The 26,939-nt window shown below is 44.7% G+C and overlaps 1 protein-coding gene across 1 annotated transcript in view; it reads right to left on the bottom strand.

The window, feature by feature from the left end:
- LOC126215117 (neuropeptide F-like) overlaps positions 1–18,996 on the bottom strand; it is a 644,911-nt gene extending 625,915 nt beyond the window's left edge. Inside the window, exon 1 of the mRNA XM_049941771.1 lies at positions 18,908–18,996. The gene's annotated coding sequence lies outside the window, so the exon portion shown is untranslated. The remainder of the gene's footprint in view (positions 1–18,907) is intronic.
- Positions 18,997–26,939: the final 7,943 nt, after the last annotated feature.

Genomic DNA, 26,939 nt, shown 5'->3' with positions numbered 1-26,939 from the left:
CCGTTTCCACATTACGACAATGACTGCCTTGTTTTACCACGTCTCCCCGACACGCTTTATACACCCTCCAGCGCTAATGCTGCCACATGCGGTCTGTGAGTGGTTACTGCACGTTGACATTGAACACAGCCAGTTGTGTCGTGAACGTGACTGGAACGTGTATACGAAACTTAATTTGATCCGAATCACACGCCGCAGTTCTGACTTATGGCGTATCTGACTGAGCTGACGTATTTGAAATGACGTCATCAGCCCCAAGAATAAAAAAGATGCAGTAGTTGTGTGACTTACTCGCACGCTATCGACAGGTGTAGCAACCTCACGCTCCGACAGCTAAAGGCGATGTATTCCTTTTTCTCAGTGTGAAGGTGGCGGAACTGATGTAGCGCGACAGCTTGTGGCATCTTGCCGGTCTACTCTGTAGGAATCAGCATGGGTTTCGAAAAAGACGATGGTGTGAAACCGAGCCCGCGCTATTCGTCCTCAAGACTCAGAGGGCGATAGACACGGGTTCACAGGTGGATGCCCTGTTTCTTGACTTCCGCAAGGCGTTTGATACAGTTCCCCACAGTCGTTTAATGAACAAAGCAAGAGCATATGGACTATCAGACCAATTGTGTGATTGGATTGAAGAGTTCCTAGATAACAGAATGCAGCATGTGATTGTCAGTGGACAGAACCGTAGTAAGAGTGATTTCATATACACTCCTGGAAATTGAAATAAGAACACCGTGAATTCATTGTCCCAGGAAGGGGAAACTTTATTGACACATTCCTGGGGTCAGATACATCACATGATCACACTGACAGAACCACAGGCACATAGACACAGGCAACAGAGCATGCACAATGTCGGCACTAGTACAGTGTATATCCACCTTTCGCAGCAATGCAGGCTGCTATTCTCCCATGGAGACGATCGTAGAGATGCTGGATGTAGTCCTGTGGAACGGCTTGCCATGCCATTTCCACCTGGCGCCTCAGTTGGACCAGCGTTCGTGCTGGACGTGCAGACCGCGTGAGACGACGCTTCATCCAGTCACAAACATGCTCAATGGGGGACAGATCCGGAGATCTTGCTGGCCAGGGTAGTTGACTTACACCTTCTAGAGCACGTCGGGTGGCACGGGATACATGCGGACGTGCATTGTCCTGTTGGAACAGCAAGTTCCCTTGCCGGTCTAGGAATGGTAGAACGATGGGTTCGATGACGGTTTGGATGTACCGTGCACTATTCAGTGTCCCCTCGACGATCACCAGTGGTGTACGGCCAGTGTAGGAGATCGCTCCCCACACCATGATGCCGCGTGTTGGCCCTGTGTGCCTCGGTCGTATGCAGTCCTGATTGTGGCGCTCACCCGCACGGCGCCAAACACGCATACGACCATCATTGGCACCAAGGCAGAAGCGACTCTCATCGCTGAAGACGACACGTCTCCATTCGTCCCTCCACCCACGCCTGTCGCGACACCACTGGGGGCGGGCTGCACGATGTTGGGGCGTGAGCGGAAGACGGCCTAACGGTGTGCGGGACCGTAGCCCAGCTTCATGGAGACGGTTGCGAATGGTCCTCGCCGATACCCCAGGAGCAACAGTGTCCCTAATTTGCTGGGAAGTGGCGGTGCGGTCCCCTACGGCACTGCGTAGGATCCTACGGTCTTGGCGTGCATCCGTGCGTCGCTGCGGTCCGGTCCCAGGTCGACGGGCACGTGCACCTTCCGCCGACCACTGGCGACAACATCGATGTACTGTGGAGACCTCACGCCCCACGTGTTGAGCAATTCGGCGGTACGTCCACCCGGCCTCCCGCATGCCCACTATACGCCCTCGCTCAAAGTCCGTCAACTGCACATACGGTTCACGTCCACGCTGTCGCGGCATGCTACCAGTGTTAAAGACTGCGATGGAGCTCCGTATGCCACGGCAAACTGGCTGACACTGACGGCGGCGGTGCACAAATGCTGCGCAGCTAGCGCCATTCGACGGCCAACACCGCGGTTCCTGGTGTGTCCGCTGTGCCTTGCGTGTGATCATTGCTTGTACAGCCCTCTCGCAGTGTCCGGAGCAAGTATGGTGGGTCTGACACACCGGTGTCAATGTGTTCTTTTTTCCATTTCCAGGAGTGTATAAATGACCTAGTGGATGACATCGGAAGTTCACTGACGCTTTTTGCGGATGATGCTGTGGTATATCGAGAGGTTGTAACAATGGAAAATTGTACTGAAATGGAGGAGGATCTGCAGCGAATTGACGCATGGTGCATGGCGGTGGTGTACACCACAGCATCATCATTATCAATCAGCAGTAAGTTACTGCCCACCCCGTCCGCCTAATCATTTACATATACCATGTAATCAAAAGTATCTGGACACCCACAAAACATACGTTTTCCATATTAGGTGCATTGTGGTGCCACCTACTGTCAGGTACTCCATATCAGCGACCTCAGTAGTCATTAGACAACGTGAGAGATCAGAATGGGGCTCTCCGCGGAACTCACGGACTTCGAATGTGGTCACGTGATGGGATGTCACTTGTCACAAGTCTGTAGGCGAGATTTCCACATACCTAAACATCCCAAGGTCCACTGTTTCCGATATGATAGTGAAGTGCAAACGTGAAAGTGCACGTACAGCACAAAAGCGTACAGACCGACCTCGTCGACTGACAGAGACCGCTGACAGTTGAAGAGCGTCGTAATGTGTAAGAGGCAGACAACTGTCCAGACCATCACGCAGGAATTCCAAACTGCATCAGGATCCACTGCAAGTACTATGACAGTTAGGCGGGAGGCGAGAAAACTTGGATTTAGCGGTCGAGCGGCTGCTCATAAGCCACACAACACGCCGGTAAATGCCAAACGACGCGTCGTTTGGTGTAAGGAGCGTAAACATTCGACCACTGAACAGTGGAAAAACGTTGTGTCGAGTGACGAATCACGGTACACAATGTGGCGATCCAATGGCAGGGTGTGGGTATGGCGAATGCCCGGTGAACGTCATCTTTCAGCGTGTGTACTGCCAACAGTAAAATTCGGAGACGGTGGTGTTATGGTGTGGTCGTGTTTTTATGGAGGGGGCTTGCAGCTCTTGTTGTATTGCGTGGCGCTATCACAGCACACGTCTAGATTGATCTTTTAAGCACCTTCTTGCTTTCCGCTGTTGAAGTGCAATTCGGGGAAGGCGATTTTATTTTTCAAGACGATCGTGCACCTGTTCATAATGCAAGGCCTCTGGCGGAGTGGTTACACTACCATAACATCCCTGTAATGGACTGGCCTGCACAGAGTCCTGACCTATAGAACACTTTTGAGATGTTTTGGAACGCCGACTTAGTGCCAGGCATCACCGACCGACATCGATACCTCTCCTCAGAGCAGCACTCCATGAAGAATAGGCTGCCATTCCCCAAGAAACCTTCCAGCACCTGATTAAACGTATGCCTACGAGAGTGGAAGCTGTCATCAAGGCAAAGGGTGCGCCAACACCATACTGATTTCCACTATTACCAAAGGAGAGCGCCACGAATTTGTAAGTAATTTTCAGCCAGGTGTCCGGATACTTTTGATCACATAAAAATAATAGCGGTCCTATGACACAGTTCCTGGCGGCTTTCCTGACGATATCCTTGTCTCTGATGAACACTCCTCTTCTATGACAAGACACTGTGTTGTATTATCTATGAAGGCTTCGAGCCACTCACGCGCCAGGGAACCTATTCGACACGCTCCGACCTTCGCTAACAGTTGTCAGTGGGCCACCCTGTCAGACACCTTCTGAAAACATAGGAACACGGAATCTGTCTGTTGCCATTCATCCGTGGTTCGCAGGATATCAGGTGGGAAAAGGGGGCAAGCTGGAGTGTGAAATGAGCAATTCTGTCTAAAGCAGAGCTGATTTATGGACAGAAATTTTTCTGTCTCAAGGAAATTTATTTCACCGTGTCTGTTCCTAGACGGCCGTAGACGAAGAAAATTGTGTTAATTGTGCTGACATTGAACAAATTTGTTTCTTTTAAGTTGTTGCGGGTATCCGTGTAATGCTGTGAGCAGGAGCGGCGCAGACATCGTGGCAGGTGGGGGTTTGGCTAGGCACGTGAAGCGTGCACGGATATCCCAAGTTGTTAAGGCAATAAGCGGGAAGTCCGGGTTGGAGTCCAGGTCTAGCACAAATTTTCCTGTGTCACCAATAGGTGATTCATCTATACCTAATACAGCTGACGTCAACTAATTCGCAGCTGGCGAATAAATTGCGAAATTCATTAGATTCGAACTTCTGCAACGAACCGTTGTTAAGAACATCAAGCATAGCGCGATATAAGTGAGTAAGTTGGAAACGGTGGATAATCGACTTCAGCACCCATTCTCTGCAAACCACTGTGAAGCGCCTGGGGGGTATTTCCCCCTGTACAGTGTATTAACGTCTTTTTCCCGATCCATTCGCGTATGGAGGAATCACTGCTCTAATGTCTCCATGCATGAGATAACTCATCTAATATTTTCTGTAAGACGATGCAGTGTATTTATAGATCACTCAGTTGAATTCGTAAGTTTTGTACGCAGCTCTTTACGGAACAGCTAACGCCTGTCTTCGATTTAGTTTTTTCAGCATTACCACGTCCTTCTCACGTGAGTCGAACGAACCTGTCTCTATACAATTGCATAGGCTTCCGCGGCCAGAGTCACTTGACAGAAAAGTTTTCTGAGTATCGTACCGCATAGTAATGAAAAAAAAAAACTACACTGGAGACACCAAAGTTTCGCCCATGGCTACAGTGGCCTTTTTCTGGGTCTGAAGTCGTGGAACGGTACTCAGGAACTTGTATGTGGTCCTGTCTCCATTGATGCTGCTCTTTTCTGTATTGTTTAGTAGCCCCCGTTAGGCCTATTTTGGAAGAATTTTGGAAGTTTGTGGTAAGGTCATTGGTCCCAAGACGTACTCACTACTTAATCTAACTTCAACTAACTTGCGCTAAGCACAACACACACACCCATGCCCGAGGGACGACTCGAACATCCGATGGGAGGGTGGGAGCTGCGCCAACCATGACAAGGCGCCCCAGACCGCGCGGCTACGCCATGTAGCCTATTTTGTGCAGGTCCTGCACACATTAGTAGCTTTACGAGATGTGTCACGGTAGTCCTTGTAAACAATTTTCTCAATTTCCTCTCTGCAATGCATTAATTTCCCTAGGATTCAACCAATGAACCGATATCGGCCACCTGCTTTGTCTGTGACTTGTCTATGTGATCTTTCCATTTCTTATAAGTGCCGGTATATCCACATCTGTACCTCAAGAGCCGCCTTACGGTGGGTGGCGGAGAGCACTTCGTGCACCTCTTTTTCTTGCTCCAGTCTATGGTTTGCGGGAAGACAAGTTTCCGTCTGGGCTCGGATCTCTCTGATTTTATCTTCATGGTCTTTTCACGAGATATAAGTAGGAGTAAGCAACATATTGGTTCCAGAATGAGATTTTCACTCTGCAGCGGAGTGTGCGCTGATATGAAACTTCCTGGCCCGACCGAGACTCGAGACTCGAACTCGGGACCTTTGCCTTTCGCGGGCAAGTGCTCTACCATATTGGTTGACTGTTCTCGGAAATTTATCAGTGGACCATACCGTGATGCAGAAAGCCTCTCCTGCAGCGTCTGCCACAGGAGATGGCTTATCGTATCACTGATGGTTACAAGCTTACTAAATGGAACCTCTAACGAAACGTGCTGCTCTTCTTTGGATCTTCTCTATTCGTGCTATGTGTCCTATCTGGTATGGAAATGTTAAAAATATTCAAATGTGTGTGAAATCTTATGGGAGTTAACTGCTTAGGTCATCAGTACCTAAACTTACACACTACTTAACCTAAATTATCCTAAGGACAAACACACACACCCATGCCCGAGGGAGGACTCTAACCTCCGCCGGGACCAGCCGCACAGTCCATGACTGCAGCGCCTGAGACCGCACGGCTAATCCCACGCGGCTCTGGTATGGATCCCAGACTGATGAACAGTATTCACATACTGGTCGGACGAGTGTTTTCTAAGCCAGTTTCTTTGTTTATGGACTGCACTCCTTGAGGATTCTTCCAATGAATCTCAGTCGGGCATCTGCCTTTCCTGTGATCAGTTTTATGCAGTCGTCCCACTACAAATCGCTCTGTAAGCATACTTGTAGAAATTTTATGGAAGTAACAGCTTCCACAAATTGTTCTGCAATCCTGTAATCGAACACTAATAAGTATTTACGACTACTTACATGTAATACGTTCCATTTGTTTATGATGAGCGTCAGTTGGCACTCCTTGCACCAAGTGTCTATCCTCTCTAGGTGTTTCCACATTTAGCTACAATTTTTCCAGCATTGCGACTTCTCTGTGTACGACAGCATCATCCACAAAAAGCATCACGCAACTTCAAAACGTTATCTATTAGGTCGTATATGCAGAAATATTAGGACCGATTTCGAGGGATTGTAGAGGATGTATTGACGAACTTCGAGGTGTTGGAGGGTGTCTTGCGGAGTTAAGTGAGGATAGGGGACCGCATCCGGAAATTTAATTCAACGACGCTACAGAGCGCCAAAGTTATAGGCGCCGGCGCCTGCAGCTAGGCCACCCGTTCGACAGGAAATGGTAGATATCGAAATAGATGACAGAGAGATAGAAAAATAATTAAAATCGCTGATAAGAGAAAAGGCCGCTGGACCTGATGGGATACCAGTTCGATTTTAGACAGAGTACGCGAAGGAACGTGCCCCCCTTCTTGCAGCGGTGAACCGTAGGCCTCTAGAAGAGCGTAGCGTTCCAAAATACTGGAAAAGGGCACAAGTCATCCCCGTTTTCAAGAAGGGACGTCGAACAGATGTGCAGAACTATAGACCTATATCTCTAACGTCGATCAGTTGTAGAATTTTGGAACACGTTTTGTGTTCGAGTATGGAGTATTTTCTGGAGACTAGAAATCTACTCTGTAGGAATCAGCAAGGGTTTCGAAAAAGACGATCGTGTGAAACCCAGCTCGCACTATTCGTCCACGAGAGTAAGAGGGCCATAGACACGGGTTCCCTGGTAGATGCCGTGTTTCTTGACTTCGGCAAGGCGTTCGATACAGTTCCAAAAAAATGATTCAAATGGCTCTGAGCACTATTGGACGTAGTATCTTAGGTTCAAATGGCTCTGAGCACTATGGGAGTTAACATCTTAGGACATCAGTCCCCTAGAACTTAGAACTACTTAAACCTAACTAGCCTAAGGACATCACACACATCCATACCCGAGGCAGGATTCGAACCTGCGAACGTAGCAGTCCCGCAGTTCCGGACTGCAGCGCCTAGAACCGCACGGCCATCGCGGCCTGCGATACAGTTTCCCACAGTCGTTTAATGAACAAAGTAAGAGAATATGGACTATCAGACCAATTGTGTGACTGGATTGAAGAGTTCCTAGATAACAGAACGCAGCATGTCATTCTCAATGGAGAGAAGGCTTCTGAAGTAAGAGTGATTTCAGGTGTGCCTCAGGGGAGTGTCGTAGGACCGTTGCTATTCACAATATACATAAATGACCTTCTGGATAACACCGGAAGTTCACTGAGGCTTTTTGAGATGATGCTGTGGTATATCGAGAGGTTGTAACAATGGAAAATTGTACTGAAATGCAGGAGGATCTACAGCGAATTGACGCATGGCGCAGGGAATGGCAACTGAATCTCAATGTACACAAGTGCAATGTGCTGCGAATACACTGAAAGAAAGATCTTTTATCATTTAGCTACAATATAGCAGGTCAGAAACTGGAAGCAGTTATTCCATAAATTATCTGGGAGTAGGCATTAGGAGGGATCTAAAATGGAATCACCATATACAATTAATCGTCGGTAAAGCAGATACCAGACTGAGATTAATTGGAAGAATCCTAAGGAAATGCAATCTGAAAACAGAGAAAGTAGGTTACAGTACACTTGTTCAGCCACTGCTTGAATACTGCTCACAGGTGTACGATCCACACCAGATATGGTTGATAGAAGAGATAGAGAAGATCCAACGGAGGATCATTTAGTAATCGCGAAAGCTTTACGGAGCTGATGATAAACTCCAGTGCAAGACTCTGCAGGAGAGACGCTCAGTAGCTCGGTACGGCGTTTGTTGAAGTTTCGAGACTATACCTTCACCGAGGAGTCAAGTAGTATATTGCTCCCTCCTACGTACATCTCGCGAAGAGACCATGAGGATAAGATCAGAGAGATTAGAGCCCACACAGAGGCATACCGACAATCCTTCTTTCCACGAACAATACGAGACTGGAATAGAAGGGAGAACCGATTCAGGTACTCAGGGTACCCTCAGACAAACACCGTCAGGTGGCTTGCGGAGTATGGACGTAGACGTAGATGTAGATGTAGAAGTGAGACCTAGTACCCTGACGGACCGTGGTGGGAACTTCTCTCAATGACGTTTGCTATTCAGTGATCGCGACTGATTGCTACGATCGCCAGTGGAGACGACGGAGCTAGTTGCTGCTGAGACACGTCTTGACTCCTACGAATGCAATGCTCTGCTTCCTTGGTGGATGACGGTTTTGGACACGAGTTTCCACATAGAGTTTTTTTCCTCCTGTAACCTCGTAAACTCTATAATGTTTGTCGGTATACATGTGAAAAATAAATTCCAGATCTAAACACATGTCCAATACCGTCATCCACCAGCTCAACAGAGCATCGCATTCAAAGGAGCCAAGCCCTATATATGCTACAGCTAGCCCTGTCTTCTCCATTGGCGATCGTTGCAATCAGTCGCGATTACTGAGTAACAAACAACATCGCAAGACGTTCCGCCTATGGTCCGTCAGCATACAAAGTCACGTTTTCTGCCGCAAGGTTTGCCTAGTTACAGGTGTTGGTGCCTATAACTTCGACACTCTGTAGCATTTCTGGATACAGGTCCCTGCACTCAGTTAATTTCTCGAGATGCCCTCTAGAAGCCTCAAAGTCTGTTGTAACATTTGAGGGATACCCAGTGTATTGTGAAAAGTAATGAACCTCTAACTTTCCCTCGTGGCACACCCAGAGTTTCTTTTATGTCTGAAGACACCTTTTTTTATGAATTGACTTAATTTCTTTCTAATTAGCTAGTATAGCTACACTTCAACGCAGAACATGTTTCATGAGGTGTCGCTGATGCTGTGTTCCCTTGTCCTTCTCATAAGTAGGATTACAGACATGACTTTTTGGCCTATCAGAGTGAAAGAATGTCGCTATTAATTGAAGATCTGTTTGGAGCAGTGCACTCAGTATGAAACCTGCTAGCAATTCTGCCACTTCTTTTTCGTTACAGAGTCTTAACACATTTTCAAAATCAGGCTGACATTTTCTCAGGGTTTTATATAGTGGTCAAAAGGCTATATTGTACGACTGTATTCGTGCGTAAATGAACTCTTTAAGCGTACAACTCAAGATTTCTGCAATCTTTTGTTGACATCGTTTGTGGTAACTGATTGCATTTCTTTGATGCGCTTAGCTATTACCTTTTGTGTTTTGAAAATTTCTTGGCGACAGCTGTCGTGTCTGTAACTTCTAAGAACACGGAAAGAAATGCAATTTTCCCTCCGCAAAAATATTCCTGCATTCTGTGAACGGAAATCATATTATAAATATTCTAACGTAATTGCGAGCTGAATCAGTTCTCATTATATGAAATCAGAGAGCGGCGCAGCATCTGTAGCGAAAGCGAAATATCAAGGACGATATTTAAAAAATGAGAATCTTGTTATGGCAGTATAAAAGAGAGAAAACTTCGTCAGACCAGAGGGTAGAGTATAAATTGTAGTGGAAATCTACCATGAAATGTCCATATTGAAAATGACCTGTTGAGAGTTTGAGGTTTGGTGAAAAAAAAAAAAAATAAGAAAATTAAGCTACAACGTCCCCGTTTCGAAATTTCAATGAAGATATGTGAGACTACTTCAAAAAAGGAAGGAAGCCAGTCAAAATTAATCGCTAGGCACAACAGCTGAAATGGAATCCAACACGATGAGACTCTATTTGCTCTGTTGAAAAATAGAAAATAAAGTTTCATAAATTAGAACTTACGCATGGACTGATGAAAAATTTTGCAAGTACTTTATTAAAAGCAAATCTCATAGTCTACAGGTTCTATTATATAACAAACAGAAGCTACGAAATAAGAAAAACAAAATTAATCTTTGCGGTTGTTAGCATCCCACTTAGTAAATGAATCGACTTCATTTACTTCCGGTACGATGGACGTAGAAGAATTATGGGCAAATTTTGAACACATTGTAAATCACGCATTGGAGAAGTATGTGCCGAAGAAGTGGGTTACGGACGGAAAAGACCCACCGTGGTTTAACAGCGCAATGCGGAGAATGCTCAGGAAGCAAAGGCAGTTGCACTCGCGGTACAAGAAAGATCGGGAGAATGAGGACAGGCGAAAGTTAATAGGTATTCGTGGTGCTGTAAAAAGAGCGATGCGCGAAGCATTCAACCACTACCACCGTCATACCTTAGCAAAAGATCTTGCTGAAAACCCAAGGAAATTCTGGTCTTACGTAAAATCAGTAAGCGGGTCGAAGGCTTCACTGATCAGTCTGGCCTGGCAACGGAAGACAGTAAAACGAAAGCTGAAATTTTAAATTTAGCATTTGAGAAATCTTTCACGCTGGAGGATCGTACAAACATACCGCCGTTTGAGTCTCGTACAGATTCCCATATGGAGGACATAGTGATAGACATCCCTGGGGTTGTGAAGCAGCTGAATGGGTTGAAAATAAATAAATCGCCAGGTCCTGATTGGATTCCAATTCGGTTTTACAGAGAGTACTCTACTGCATTGGCTTCTTACTTAGCTTGTATTTATTGCGAATCTCTTGCCCAACGTAAAGTCCCGAGCGACTGGAAAAAAGCGCAGGTGACGCCTGTATATAAGAAGGGTAGAAGAACAGATCCTCAAAATTACAGACCAATATCCTTTACGTCGGTTTGTTGCAGGATTCTCGAACATATTCTCAGTTCGAATATAATGAATTTCCTTGAGACAGAGAAGTTGCTGTCCATGCATCAGCACGGCTTTAGAAAGCATCGCTCCTGCGAAACGCAACTCACCCTTTTTCACATGATATCTTGCGAACCATGGAGGAAGGGTATCAGACGGATGCCATATTCCTTGACTTCCGGAAAGCGTTTGACTCGGTGCCCCACTGCAAACTCCCAACTAAGGTACGAGCATATGGGATTGGTTCCCAAATATGTGAGTGGCTCGAAGACTTCTTAAGTAATAGAACCCAGTACGTTGTCCTCGATGGTGAGTGTTCATCGGAGGTGAGGGTATCATCTGGAGTGCCTCAGGGAAGTGTGGTAGGTCCGCTGTTGTTTTCTATCTACATAAATGATCTTTTGGATAGGGTGGATAGAATGTGCGGCTGTTTGCTGATGATGCTGTGGTGTACGGGAAGGTGTTGCCGTTAAGTGACTGTAGGAGGATAATAGATGACTTGGACAGGAATTGTGATTGGTGTAAAGAATGGCAGCTAACTCTAAATATAGATAAATGTAAATTAATGCAGATGAATAGGAAAACGAATCCCGTAATGTTTGAATACTCCATTAGTAGTGTAGCGCTTGACACAGTCACGTCGATTAAATATTTGGGCGTAACATTGCACAGCGATATGAAGTGGGACAAGCATGTAATGACAGTTGTGGGGAAGGCGGATAGTCGTCTTCGGTTCATTGGTAGAAGTTTGGGAAGATGTGGTTCATCTGTAAAGGAGACCGCTTATAAAACACTAAATACGACCTATTCTTGAGTACTGCTCGAGCGTTTGGGATCCCTATCAGGTCGGATTGAGGGAAGACATAGAAGCAATTCAGAGCTGGGCTGCTAGATTTGTTACTGGTAGGTTTGATCATCATGCGAGTGTTACGGATATGCTTCGGGAACTCGGCTGGGAGTCTCTGGAGGAAAGGAGGCGTTCTTTTCGTGAATCGCTACTGAGGAAATTTAGAGAACCAGCATTCGAGGCTGACTGCAGTACAGTTTTACTGCCGCCAACTTATATTTTGCGGGAAGATAAGAGAGATTAGGGCTCGTACAGAGGCTTATGGGCAGTCATTTTTCCCTCGTTCTGTTTGGGGTGGAACAGGGAGAGAAAATGCTAGTTGTGGTACGAGGTACCCTCCGCCACGCACCGTATGGTGGATTGCGGAGTATGTATGTAGATGTAGATGTAGATGAAATATTGATACATATTACGCTTTGGGTAATTTCTTTCTAGTTGTAAATTTAGAATGCATGATTTTAGATTTATTCACTGTATTCATGAAACGAAGTTAAGTTAGCGTGGAACAAATTGTACCTTGACAAAAAATGTTACCTTAGCATCAGACTAGCGTTAAACGATCATACATATTTTGACCAGACTGTGCTTCAGGAAATATAAAAGAAAATGGGCTTTGTAAAAGCAAGGACAAGCATGGATGTGGGAAATAGTACTTCATCAATTTTCAACTTTGAAATCATAATTTGCGAAATATTACTTATAGAAAATGTGAGGCATTTTGGGAATTATCGTTTATGTCGTTAGGCAGTGGCAATTTAGCAACCAAACTATACCATAGAAACTCTGACTGCAGATAAATACACTCCTGGAAATGGAAAAAAGAACACATTGACACCGGTGTGTCAGACCCACCATACTTGCTCCGGACACTGCGAGAGGGCTGTACAAGCAATGATCACACGCACGGCACAGCGGACACACCAGGAATCGCGGTGTTGGCCGTCGAATGGCGCTAGCTGCGCAGCATTTGTGCACCGCCGCCGTCAGTGTCAGCCAGTTTGCCGTGGCATACGGAGCTCCATCGCAGTCTTTAACACTGGTAGCATGCCGCGACAGCGTGGACGTGAACCGTATGTGCAGTTGACGGACTTTGAGCGAGGGCGTATAGTGGGCATGCGGGAGGCCGGGTGGACGTACCGCCGAATTGCTCAACACGTGGGGCGTGAGGTCTCCACAGTACATCGATGTTGTCGCCAGTGGTCGGCGGAAGGTGCACGTGCCCGTCGACCTGGGACCGGACCGCAGCGACGCACGGATGCACGCCAAGACCGTAGGATCCTACGCAGTGCCGTAGGGGACCGCACCGCCACTTCCCAGCAAATTAGGGACACTGTTGCTCCTGGGGTATCGGCGAGGACCATTCGCAACCGTCTCCATGAAGCTGGGCTACGGTCCCGCACACCGTTAGGCCGTCTTCCGCTCACGCCCCAACATCGTGCAGCCCGCCTCCAGTGGTGTCGCGACAGGCGTGAATGGAGGGACGAATGGAGACGTGTCGTCTTCAGCGATGAGAGTCGCTTCTGTCTTGGTGCCAATGATGGTCGTATGCGTGTTTGGCGCCGTGCAGGTGAGCGCCACAATCAGGACTGCATACGACCGAGGCACACAGGGCCAACACCCGGGCATCATGGTGTGGGGAGCGATCTCCTACACTGGCCGTACACCACTGGTGATCGTCGAGGGGACACTGAATAGTGCACGGTACATCCAAACCGTCATCGAACCCATCGTTCTACCATTCCTAGACCGGCAAGGGTACTTGCTGTTCCAACAGGACAATGCACGTCCGCATGTATCCCGTGCCACCCAACGTGCTCTAGAAGGTGTAAGTCAACTACCCTGGCCAGCAAGATCTCCGGATCTGTCCCCCATTGAGCATGTTTGGGACTGGATGAAGCGTCGTCTCACGCGGTCTGCACGTCCAGCACGAACGCTGGTCCAACTGAGGCGCCAGGTGGACATGGCATGGCAAGCCGTTCCACAGGACTACATCCAGCATCTCTACGATCGTCTCCATGGGAGAATAGCAGCCTGCATTGCTGCGAAAGGTGGATATACACTGTACTAGTGCCGACATTGTGCATGCTCTGTTGCCTGTGTCTATGTGCCTGTGGTTCTGTCAGTGTGATCATGTGATGTATCTGACCCCAGGAATGTGTCAATAAAGTTTCCCCTTCCTGGGACAATGAATTCACGGTGTTCTTATTTCAATTTCCAGGAGTGTATGATAATGGAATCCTTCTATGCATTTAGTTCAAACTGATCTAGTACAACACAGTCGTCACTCACTGCCAGGTTTAAAATTTCGGAAGCATCTATTTCTTCAAACAGTTAGCTGTATAATCATAGGTATATGTTATAAAAACCAAACTACCCAAAAAACTTTAGATAATTTTTGCTTTATGAAATATTGGCGGTATTTCGTACTCCAGACGTTTCTTTGTTGTTAAGTTACGATTTATCGATCAACAAAACTGAAGAATAGTGTGGTGTCACCGCCAGACACTTGCTAGGTGGTAGCCTTTAAATCGGCCGCGGTCCATTAGTATACGTCGGACCCGCGTGTCGCCACTGTCAGTAATTGCAGACCGAGCGCCACCACACGGCAGGTCTAAAGAGACGTCCTGGCACTCGCCCCAGTTGTACACCCGACTTTGCAAGGAAAGGTTCACTGACAAATACGCTCTCATTTGCCGAGTCGATAGTTAGCATAGCCTTCAGCTACATTTGCTACGACCTAGCAAGGCGCCATTACCAGTGTATATAAAAATGGAGATTATATCTGTACAAGAGCGATGTTCTACAAATGTGGATTAAAGTTAATTATTCCAGAAGCTACGTACTTTTCTTTATAGCATTCATTACGTATCCTGTTTCAGACCTCACGCCAGCCTGCGTGAGTTTAAGCGCGTGCCTTTCGGCTTCCTCTCATTGTGTCTAGGCTGTCTTGTCTAGACACAACAAATAGAAACGAAAAACGTAAGACCGCCTTCACTAAATGACAGAGAAAAACTGAAAACAGTTTCTTTTATTTCAATTATTTATTGATACCTCATTTTTCAATTAATCAGCAATCATTTGAAGGCAATTTACGTAAAATATTTGCCTGTCAATAGTATTTCAGAAATTACATTCAATCTTACTTACAAGTGCAAAGAACTTTTTGCAGTAGCGCTTAACTTAGAATGTGAGTTATAACTTTCGATTTTTCTAATGCATGTCCAGCATTTCATAAAGAACATCTAAAGATGACTGACAATTAATTGAATTCAGTTCTGCTAATTAACGGTAGAAATCTTATTAGAAAACTTTTTTATGCTAATCAATAACTTTTATGAATGTAATTGTTTCTGCATATTAGCCTTTAACTCTAGGGTGGAAGCTTATGTGGTCCATCATTCTGTTTAAAAATTGGTGAAATGTTATCTGCGTTTCAGTCTGCTGTAAAATCACACTTATATGTTACACAAATTATAAAATTTTTAAAAATAGACAAATATTTTGTGATCCAAAAATCTTAAATTTACATCATAGGCAAACTAATGACGACATTTTAAAATAGTTCTTCAGGGAGGAACTACAAAATGAATTGTTAACCTACACAATACTGCAATCAGCATGCGTGCTGAAACAGATTTAAAGCCGAAATGAGTTCTGTGTGTTCCAATTATTTTTCCTGTAAATCTCCACAAAATTCAGTTTTGAGACGAACATTACTACAACTACACAATATCACTGTTCAGAACGTTCCATTGGCAACTGATTCCAAAAAAAGTGTTTTGATAGGCGAAGGGAGTGGAAAGTTAACTTGGGAAACTGGAGAGACGACAAAACCAATATATAGGTACACAGGTGGGGCATATATGTATCAGAAAGTGAGCCTGGTGAGGTATGTGGATCAGAATGATAAAACTGAAGAGCATCTCATTTACACAAAATGGACTTAGTTACAAACTTGAGGAATCCCTTAGATTTATCTGTCATAGCTGTAACACAAATTCTTACTGGAATGTTTCAAGCATGTCTTTACCTGTCTGGATGATAGACATTTTGAACTCAGCATTGGTGAAATTTTCTCGGTTCGTATCGGAATTGTTCTAGAATCAGTAATGGTGGAAACTCTTGTTAATGGTAATCAATTTGCTACTCCAACAGCGATATGCCTGTAGGTAATAATATACGGCGGTCCTGAGAATACTACAGTTGCGACAATAATAATGCGACAGGACGTCAGAAACGTTCTGAATCATAAAAAAAAACGAAGGGAAATCATACAAACAGCCTCTTATCATCCAGAAAGTTCAATTAACTACCATTTACCTCTAGAGACTTGTGAGTGTTCAGTATTTCCCGTCGACTTTACGTAGTGCATCTTTTGTTACGTCTAGTGAAGCACAACTTCATATTGAAATAATGAAATTTAATCTGTCATTCGATAACGAAAATGGAAAATATACTAACAGGCAGATCAACATCTGGAATATGATTACAAAGGATTTGTCGTACAAGCCCGACGATGTGAATTGACAATTCTTCTGGCCCCTAGCATTGTAGGCAACCCTGTGCTACACAGCAGTATACTCGCCTCGCCTATCACCAGCGTAAAGTGAGTTCTCCCACTTCGCACGTCAACACATGATGATAACGGAATCGGAAGTGCGTCTCGAAGTAGAAATTAAATAATGTGTTAAACTTGGAAGATAGTCCATATGAGTAGATAACGTTGTTGTGCAAGTAAAATTTTTGATGTAATCATCTTCAGAGTTATGACTTATTGTCCAGTTTTCCGAAAGAGCCACGTAGTTTTGCACGGATTACAAGAAATCACTTTCACATCGATTACTGGGAACAATGCGACAGTTACAGAATTACAATGCTCTTTTCTTGGAAAAATTTCAATTATTACAGGTATTCACAATTCATCTGTAACGCACGTTGTAGCCCCTTCAAAGTGAAAGTGTATGAGGATCCTTCAAGCTGAACAGAATGAAGTAACCATAGGATCCCCAATATTTTCAAGATATATCTAGTTGAATTTGGAAAATGATAATAAGCAAAATCCGACATTTTATCCACAGGTATGATGACGCAGATATTGCTGTTTATTGAAGGGCGATCTGTTTTAGTTGTTAAAACCCATTCAAAAGCTAAGATTACGTATCAAATTCCTTATTTAAGACAACCGCTTTCAACAGTCATTACATTGAAAGCAGTGACTGTTGAAACTGGGGGTCTTAAATGAAGAAATTTTTATGCGATCTTGGCTTTTGAATGGTCTTTAAGAATGTTATAGCTTTTAATAGCACTATATAATGCGTGAAAAGTGAAACAGAAAGATATAACTCTTGTCTGTGTTAACAGTAAATACTTCTCTAACAGATAATATACTTCGTTAAAGATCAGACCAAAAATGTGCCACCACAACGTACGTTATATGCTGGTAGGGTGTATTTACAATAAAGTGGAAATAAAATAACTCTGTGGCCGTAGATTTCAGCCTCCTATTTTGTTCATTAGTATAACTTCTGTGAAAAATTACGCTGTGAAAGGCGCCATGTGCTAAATTACATTACCTATACTCTCTATGGGCAGTACACAGTTTCGTAGATAGAAAAATATATGATTTCTTTTGTACCACGAACTCTTTCGAGTATTTATAGTGTTCGAAATTGTGGCCCATTTTAGTAATACCGTTTGGTAAAAACATTGTTTTAATATCTCCAATCAACTATCAAATCTGTGAAGCCTTATATGATTACACAACTTTCATGATTCCTTATTTTAACAAACGATTTGGTACAGTTTCAAGATCATCTCCAAGTTACCTGTGCGGAATGAAACTACCATACCAAAAGCTGAAAGCAAATCTGTTGTTATAAAATACTGCATTAAAGCAATGTTCTGATTATACTTACAAGTAATTAAATAGATAACATACTAAGTTTCATTTCATGCATGTATGATGCTCAGATAATTACATTTTATGAAAGTATAAACATGAATTTGTATCGATTGAGTGTCGAATAACGTGGAAAAACGCACTTTAGCCTTCGGTTGTTTTTATTTGAACCTTAATATATGCTGGTTTCGGTAGTGGACCATCTTCACAGGATACAAGGCGAGAACGTATTAGGTGATTTACATTAATCATTTCCTTTCCTGGTTGATAAAAAATCCAAAATGTCATAACAGGTATAAGAAAAGAGCACAATATGTTCCACAGAAGCTTACTGGAGGTGTATCATCAGTTAGCTGTTGGAACATGTCGTGTTCTTTTCTTATACCTGTCATGACATTTTGGATATTGTATCAGCCAAGAAAGGAAATGATTAATATATTCATCCAATCTGTTTACGCCTTGAATGCTGTGAGGATGGTCCTCGACCAAGACTGGTAGATACTAAGGTTCAAATAAAAGCAGCTGATGTTTAAAATTCGTTTTTTTTTCATTTACTTAATGGCTGTTGAATGCTACCTAGCCATAGCATGTTGTAAAATAGTTTTTATAATGGTGGTTTCATTTGGTACAGATTACCTGTGGGCAATGTTAAAACTGACTGACTAGGATGTCAAAAACAAAAAAAGGAAATACATTGCTGCAGTGTGAGCATATGACGAAGTTTCTTCGATACCTGCAAACTTTCCAATACCACCTTCAAGAAATGTTACAATTTTGAAATATTGGAGGGTGATGTGGGGCAGGGAGGAGATATTTTGCATATCGTGGCTGAATAATTTTTAAAAAATCTCCTGAGAAATAATTTTTTAATCATGTGACGAAATTTGTTTTTTCTCAGTTACAAGACTTTTGGGGCGAAATATTGAAGTTTTAGAAGCTGTAATAAATCAGTGCAGGTGTTAGGAAGAGATTAAGATCTCCCAGAAAATCATATTTTTATAGACCTGTTAATTTTTCGTCAGTTACAACAATTTTGAGGAAAAGTATTGAAATTTTAAAAGCAATAATAAATCGGTGCAGGTGTTAGGAGGAAAGACGTGTCCCGCCAGAGAGGGTTGTCGGGCTGGACAGCGAGAGAGCGGAGCGGGTTCCTACCTTTGCGATCTGACGGGCGACTGACGGGCAGTAGCGGAAGTAGCAGAGGGTCGGTCGGGCTGCGGAGTCGCTGTGTGGCTGTGGCGGGCGAGCGGCGTCTGTCCGCAGGCGGCGTCGCGGCGCCGCTTATATAGCCGGCGCCGGGCCGCCCCCCCCCCCGTCCACCGCGGCCCGCCCCCCCTACCTTCTTACCCCCACCACGCCCGCCCACCACTCCGCTACAGCGCCGGCCCAGCTGGACCGGGCAACAAGTCGCCGGCGACGTGCGCCGCGGGTTATCTGCTGGCAGGGGCAGCGGCCCATTGCGTTCTGGCTTTCGAGAAAAAACGAGCTTACGTGCTGGTCTCACTGCGTTGCAGATGATCGAGACACAGAACACGGCGACATCTGTTATGCTTTTTGTCGTCTTCTGTCTGGAGAGGGGTATCCTGTGCAAGAATCTTCATGTCCAAATAACTAGCGCAACGTACAGGGTAACAATTCCTGAATTATGTTAAGTAAATTCGTCATAACAATTGAACGGTTTGCTTTACGACGTTCAAACTGCACGAGTGGCCACGGGGCATGATGGGAATTAGTATGTGTGTGCGTAGTGTAGTGAAACGACGTAAGTTTTGTATAAATGATTTTCTTTTGACATATGACCATGTGCAGACTTCGTCACCTACGTGAGTTACAAAACAGTTCAAAATTATTGAAATTCATTTTAAACTTGTCTCTGAATGGTTCTTGAACGAAACTGTAATTAAATCATCACCATTTGAGTCGTATGCACAGAATTACGTCACTCTGTCCACTTCGTTTGAGCAAACTTTTTTCAATTTAGATGTAGTTTGTTTTTTCTCAGAAATTATATTAATGCAAGTTATCTGCTTCAATAAATATTAAAACCACATTGAATGAACTTTTAACACTCAAACTCGCGATGAACTTTGTGAAAATTTAAGAATCTTGTCAAATAAATCAGTAATACTTCTTCCTTAATACAATTCTTCATAAATAAATTCTCGGAACACGTATTTAAACTTTTGTAGTATACATTAGTTTATTATCTTCATATATACTACATATAGACTTGAACATGAGGCTTGGCAAGATAGGACTGAACATTTACAACATGAATAAACTTTCTATGTGTAAGATGGCAAGAACTATGCCCCTTACATGAAGTCATTAAAGATCACCTAACTCACGTTGAGCGAACAGTAGGGCTGAACAAAAATGACTGACAAGGCACAATGCATCTTGTAGAGGGTATAGTATGGACGTATTGGAATAATTAATGTCGGGTGATGGTTTTAAAGTAATTCACACGACATGAAAACTTTGTGGAAACGCGTTGATTTACTGGAGGCTAGTTTACCCCAGGGAAGTACTCAGAATTGACCGTGGCCGCCGGGGGAGCGGCTAAGGGAAGCGACAATAGGCAGCTTAGGGCGGCTCAAACTCTGAAAAAGCGGTAATGGGGCGCGGCCTCCAGCTGCCTTAAGATGAGTGACAGTGAGTGGGTGGTTGACTCCGACTCCATGCTGGTGTACTGGGAAACAGATGGAGAACTTGTTCGCCTGTTGATAAATGTCCGTCGTCCCGTTTTCTGTGAAACATGCGAGAAAGCCGCGCAAAGCTATGGTGGAGCGGTCAACGGAGGTCAAAATATGCGTGTTCGTGACTATAGCAACTTCACGCTGAATTCACGGTCCGCAGAGTCTGAAGCAAATCAGGCGAAGAGCGACAGAATGAAATATGCCGGCCTCCGATGGGAACGTAGGACCAAGGAATGTGAAGTACTCTCCTAGGAGTCAGAATTCCGGAAAACTTGGTGTTTGTGCAGACGCTAACCTTGATGGGTGGCCTGGGAGGAGCTATATAGCAGAAGTTGAGAGGAAGGGAAATTTTGTGGGAATTTGCTCGCTTCCCAGAGCAGGCATTGGTCGGCGCTGGGAAGCGACGCATAATTAACGCGACTTGCGCTGCAATTGGCGTAAGTGATTTTGCTGGAGGGGAAACCGAGGCGAAGAGCGGACTGTGAGAAGTCTCCGTAGAGGTCTTCCGTTCCCAGCTTGCCTAGAGTGCGGACGTGGCGTTCTTGACTCAGCTTGCCTGAGAAAGAGTGAGCATCTCTGCAGTTTAGGACTTGGCAAAGGGAACGATTGAGCTTGGAGATAGGCAGTTTTGGTTCAGCTATGTACTGAGCTAGATAGCTAGGAGTGAGAAGACGAGCGCAGCCTTGCAGCACCACGAGGCCAGCCGACGTCCTCACAACGACGACGCTCCGCCACGCTGTATTCGGTGATATTGCGCCCGCTCCAGCCACTGATTAATTTGCTGGACCACGTCGGCAAAGTTTCCACGAGGGTTTCATGGGCCGTGTATTGTAGAATTCCTCTCGCACTTCGCATTACGCCTGGGTCAGTCGATAGGAATTACATTTGAGTATCGCGCTTTACTCCACGCAAACGCAATTTATTACCACTGCCTGATAGGAGAGTCTTGTAATGTCATGATTGAAGGTCTTGAGTTAAAATAAATTTGTGCTAATCGACTGCATCTGTTTTCAATCAAGTAGTTGAAATCCCAAGTCACTTTCTTAATTAATTTTTTGTTCAACATTTGCATCTGGTGTTCAATAGCTGAATACAACATCAATGTGCACTCCTTTTTAATTAAAAGTGATCAATTCTGAATAAATTAATGTCAACACTGCCACCGCAGTTCAATCAGGAGTCACAGGGCCATATTACTTTTTTGCGTTATCCGATATTGCGGCAGTTTTGCACTCTCTGTTGATCTGTTAGTCAATTAGTTGGGGTGCACACGCCAAAACCAGCTAAGTGACGGATGGGGTGTTACATATGACGTCATTGCTGTAGAAACATTACAAATTATTATTTTTTTCAGTTTTTAGAAGCACGACGCAACAACTCGGTTTCAGGATCTTCTGTTGCTCTTTGGCTGTTGACCAGCGACGTATAGTGGCCAGCAATTTTCTCTCTGGTCCCGGCAGTGAAGATGCTGTCTCCGTTCGTTGCGCCGCCCTCTCCGTACATGAAACAAACATAAACACAAAACTTTAGATAACTCACAAACATTACAAATATTAAAAAATACATAAACAAAACACTAAATTAAACTTATATTCACCTGCAAACTGGGCTGACACTGGCGGATGGGTGACGCTTCAATTTCGCGTCCCTCTACAGTGGTTTGGTATAGCGACGAAGACCACTTTCATTTGAATGTCTGTGTATGTCCAGTTTTTTAGAGACGGTTGCGGAACTCGGCTGTTCGACACAGGATGTCAAATCAAACACCTTTCAGCCATCTATTTTCCAAACATTTTATTTGGCTACCAGTTTTAACGTTTCCCTACGCCAACTTCATTTGGATGGCTTCGTCAACAAATAAAATTGGCGCATTAGGGGGACTGAGAACCCACATTCCGCGATCGAGAAGCCTCTTCACCCTCATCGGGTGACTGTGTGGTGTGCGATGTCCAGTCACATATTCCTTGATGGCACACTGACTACCGAATAGTACGTGGATGTTTTGGAAAATGATTTCATTCCCATTATCCAAAGTGATCCTAATGTCGACAAGATGTGGTTCATGCAAGGCGGAGCTCGATCCCATCTACATCTACATCTACATCCATACTCCGCATGCCACCTGACGGTGTGTGGCGGAGGGTACCTTGAGTGCCTCTATCGGTTCTCTCTTTTTAATCATGTGGCGAAATTTGTTTTTTTTCTCAGTTACAAGAATTTTGGGGCGAAATATTGGAACTTTAGAAGCTGTAAGAAATCAGTGGAGGTATTAGGAAGAGGCCAGGATCTCCCAGGGAATCATAATATTTTTATCAAAGCAGGTGACTCTTTAATGTGCTTGAGGAGCATTTTTGGGGGGGGGGGGGGGGGACACACCACATTATGGGTATGGGGTACCCAGAGGCCACTGGCGTGGGCCTCGATTGGCCGCCGTATTCTCCGGATCTGAACCCATGCGACTCCTTTTTGTGGGGCTATATTAAAGACAAGGTGTACAGCAATAACCCAAAAAACCACTGGTGAGCTGAAAACAGCCATTCAGGAGGTCATCGGCAGCATCGATGTTCCGACACTTCAGCGGGCCATGCAGAATTTCGCTATTCGTGTGTGTCACATCATCGCCAATGATGGCAAGCATATCGAACATGTCATAACCCATATCCGAATATCTGTAGTGACGTTTACGTTTTGTAAAAGTGTGTGCACGCCGCATTTTGTAACTAATTTCGTTTCTTTTCATAAAGTTCAATAATCGTCACCCTTTATATCCATTAATCCTCTTTACCTGCTGTATGAAAACCTTGGCTGCTCCCTACAACTTTTACCCTCTACCCTTCCCTCCATTACTAGATCAGCGGGAAAATACGCCTGCTGGAGCACAAAGGAGGCCAATGCGCCCTTTTAACACAGAAAATTCTAAATGCTTGTATCCAGTCTCTCTTTGTAGCTAAGCCTTCATTCTCATACACTCTGGATCATAATTTGTACAAAATGTTAGAGTAGATTTACATGATCTGCATGCATGGACGTTTAACATACCGTTAATACTACAAAAATCCGTAATAGTTTCTGTCTACATTCAGTGTAATGTAAGTCTGAGCGGTACTTTGGAGTGAAGGGTCATCGTTACCTCAACATGGAACTATTGCGCAGGAAGAGTGGCTATAATATTCCCTTAAAAATATGTATACGGCACGTATTTATCCATTCCGAGACGACTGAAAGTTCTTTTGGACGCCGACGGATTTTCTAAACCGCAATAGACACGGTAATGTGTTGCATTTGTCACTTTTGCACATTTCTAACCAACGCCTGTACATCATATTTTTTATTTAACGCCTGAAAAGAGGATCTCTTTGATGTCGATCACTTTGCTTTCACTAGGCAGATAATCCTGACGCTACAGTTGGAAACTGAAGGCCCAACTTATAGAAGTAATAGAGAGACGGTTTCATAACATTTGCCCAAAAGACAGCATTTGACAATGAAAAAAAAAATGCTAGATGTTTCAAAACCTCATACATCAGTGGGAAAGATCTGTAATATACAATATGTCCCAGAACTAAAGGGGCAAAGGGGGCATACGAATGGGAAACTAAGAGACGTTTTCGATTCGAAAAGGCGTACTGCAGTGATGCAGTGTTTTGCGCTTACTGTTCACACTGTAAATCGTAGAAACGTACAAAAAAAAAATGGGACTTAACATCTGAGGTCATCAGTCCCGTAGAACTTAGAACTACTTAAACCTGACTAACCTAAGGACATCACACACATCCATGCCCGACGCAGGATTCGAAGCTCCGACCGTAGCGGTCGCACGGTTCCAGACTGATGCACCTAGAACCGCTCGGCCACACCGGCCGGCTCAGAAACGCCTAAAAATGGAATAAAAATTGTAGGTGCATGGGTATTAAAATGTTCAATAACTACATTACTGAAAAGTGAAACTGACGTACAGGTGTAATTGGTATAGAAACATTGAACAGCTGTGGAAATGGAACTGGGGAAGAATTTATATAATCATGGAAATCATGGTTGATTAAATGACGGAGTTCTGCCACTTCACAAGCAAAATGCAGGGTGACGAATGAAATAAGCAGAACGTGGTAAGTAGAGTAGGACAAGCGATGACAGCGTTCGTTGACAGTGGGAGTCTACTAGTATCAAGCAGAGGACTTCATCTGAGCAAGGGATTTCGAAGACAGGCCTGACTGGAGGTGAACCATGGACACAGTGGACACAAGAAGAGCAGAGAACAGAAGCGTCCGAGTTGTCGAGGTACACAGCGTGACCCAGAAAGTTTGCGACTAAGGGATTGTAGAGGATGTCTTGAGGAACAAACTGGGTACAGGAAACCCGTGTCTGCAAACGTCATCCAACGATGCCAAAGTCATAGGCGCCGGCGCCTGCCATTCGGCAGAAAACGTGACGTCTAACAATGTTGCTTGTCATTCGGTGATCGCGACTGGTTGCCGCGTTCTCCTGTGGAGAGGACGGAGCTAGCTACTGCGTACAAAAGGCCTTGTCTCCTATGATTGCGATGTTCTGTTGACTCGGTGGATGACAGTTTCGGAGGCGGATTTCCATCTGCAGTTTATTTTTCACCTCTATACTGAGCTGGAGATTTTCGAAGCATCCAGGAGACAAATAACTGCAGATGGAAACCCATGTCCGAATCCGTCATCCGTTGAGGCAACAGAGCAACGTAATCATAGGAGACAATGCCTGTCTGTGCTGGACCTAGCTATGCCTTCTCCACTGGCGATCGTGCCAATCAGCTGCGATGACTGAATCACAAACAACAATGCGACACTTTACGCCTACGTTCCGCTAGCGCGCAAAGTCACGTTTGGTGTCAGAGGGGTGGCCTAGCGCCAGGGGCCGGCACCTGTAACTCCGATCACGTTTCCAGCTTTCCTCCTCAAGATACCCTCAACGAGCCCTCGAAGTTTATTACGTTTCTTGAGCACCCTGTATTACCTGAATGATATCTATTTCTTCAGACTATCAAACTCCCGTGTGTGAAACAGCTTTAAACTTCTGATTGCTTTACAAACGAGCGAATGTCTTAGATATTTGACGCTGAGCAGGTGAGCGAGGAAAAGTATGTAGAAGGTTTGAAAATATGTTCATAGTTTGTTGGAAGTCATTAAGTGTTCTCACTATCAAGCACTGTACGAGGGCAGTTCAATAAGTAATGCAACACATTTTTTTCTGAAACAGGGGTTGTTTTATTCAGCATTGAAATACACTAGGTTATTCCCCAATCTTTTAGCTACACAACACTATTTTTCAACGTAATCTCCATTCAATGCTACGGCCTTACGCCACCTTGAAATGAGGGCCTGTATGCCTGCACGGTACCATTCCACTGGTCGATGTCGGAGCCAACATCGTACTGCATCAATAACTTCTTCATCATTCGCGTAGTGCGTCCCACGGATTGCGTCCTTCATTGGGCCAAACATATGGAAATCCAACGGTGCGAGATCGGGGCTGTAGGGAGCATGAGGAAGAACAGTCCACTGAAGTTTTGTGAGCTCCTCTCGGGTGCGAAGACTTGTGTGAGGTCTTGCGTTGTCATGAAGAAGGAGAAGTTCGTTCTGATTTTTGTGCCTACGAACACGCTGAAGTCGTTTCTTCAATTTCTGAACAGTAGCACAATACACTTCAGAGTTGATCGTTTGACCATGGGGAAGGACATCGAACAGAATAACCCCTTCAGCGTCCCAGAAGACTGTAACCATGACTTTACCGGCTGAGGGTATGGCTTTAAACTTTTTCTTGGTAGGGGAGTGGGTGTGGCGCCACTCCACTGATTGCCGTTTTGTTTCAGGTTCGAAGTGATGAACCCATGTTTCATCGCCTGTAACAATCTTTGACAAGAAATTGTCACCCTCAGCTACATGACGAGCAAGCAATTCCGCACAGATGGTTCTCCTTTGCTCTTTATGGTGTTCGGTTAGACAACGAGGGACCCAGCGGGAACAAACCTTTGAATATCCCAACTGGTGAACAATTGTGACAGCACTACCAACAGAGATGTCAAGTTGAGCACTGAGTTGTTTGATGGTGATCCGTCGATCATCTCGAACGAGTGTGTTCGCACGCTCCGCCATTGCAGGAGTCACAGCTGTGCACAGCCGGCCCGCACGCGGGAGATCAGACAGTCTTGCTTGACCTTGCGGCGATGATGACACACGCTTTGCCCAACAACTCACCGTGGTTTTTTCCACTGCCAGATCACCGTAGACATTCTGCAAGCGCCTATGAATATCTGAGATGCCCTGGTTTTCCGCCAAAAGAATCTCGATCACTGCCCGTTGTTTGCAACGCACATCCGTTACAGACGCCATTTTAACCGCTCCGTACAGCGCTGACACCTGTCGCAAGTCAATGAAACCATACGAGACGAAGCGGGAATGTTTGAAAATATTCCACAAGAAATTTCCGGTTTTTTCAACCAAAATTGGCCGAGAAAAAAAATG

The sequence above is a fragment of the Schistocerca nitens genome, chromosome 12 (assembly GCF_023898315.1).
Source record: "Schistocerca nitens isolate TAMUIC-IGC-003100 chromosome 12, iqSchNite1.1, whole genome shotgun sequence".
NCBI lineage: Eukaryota > Metazoa > Arthropoda > Insecta > Orthoptera > Acrididae > Schistocerca > Schistocerca nitens.
This window is presented reverse-complemented; position numbering and strand designations above follow the sequence as displayed.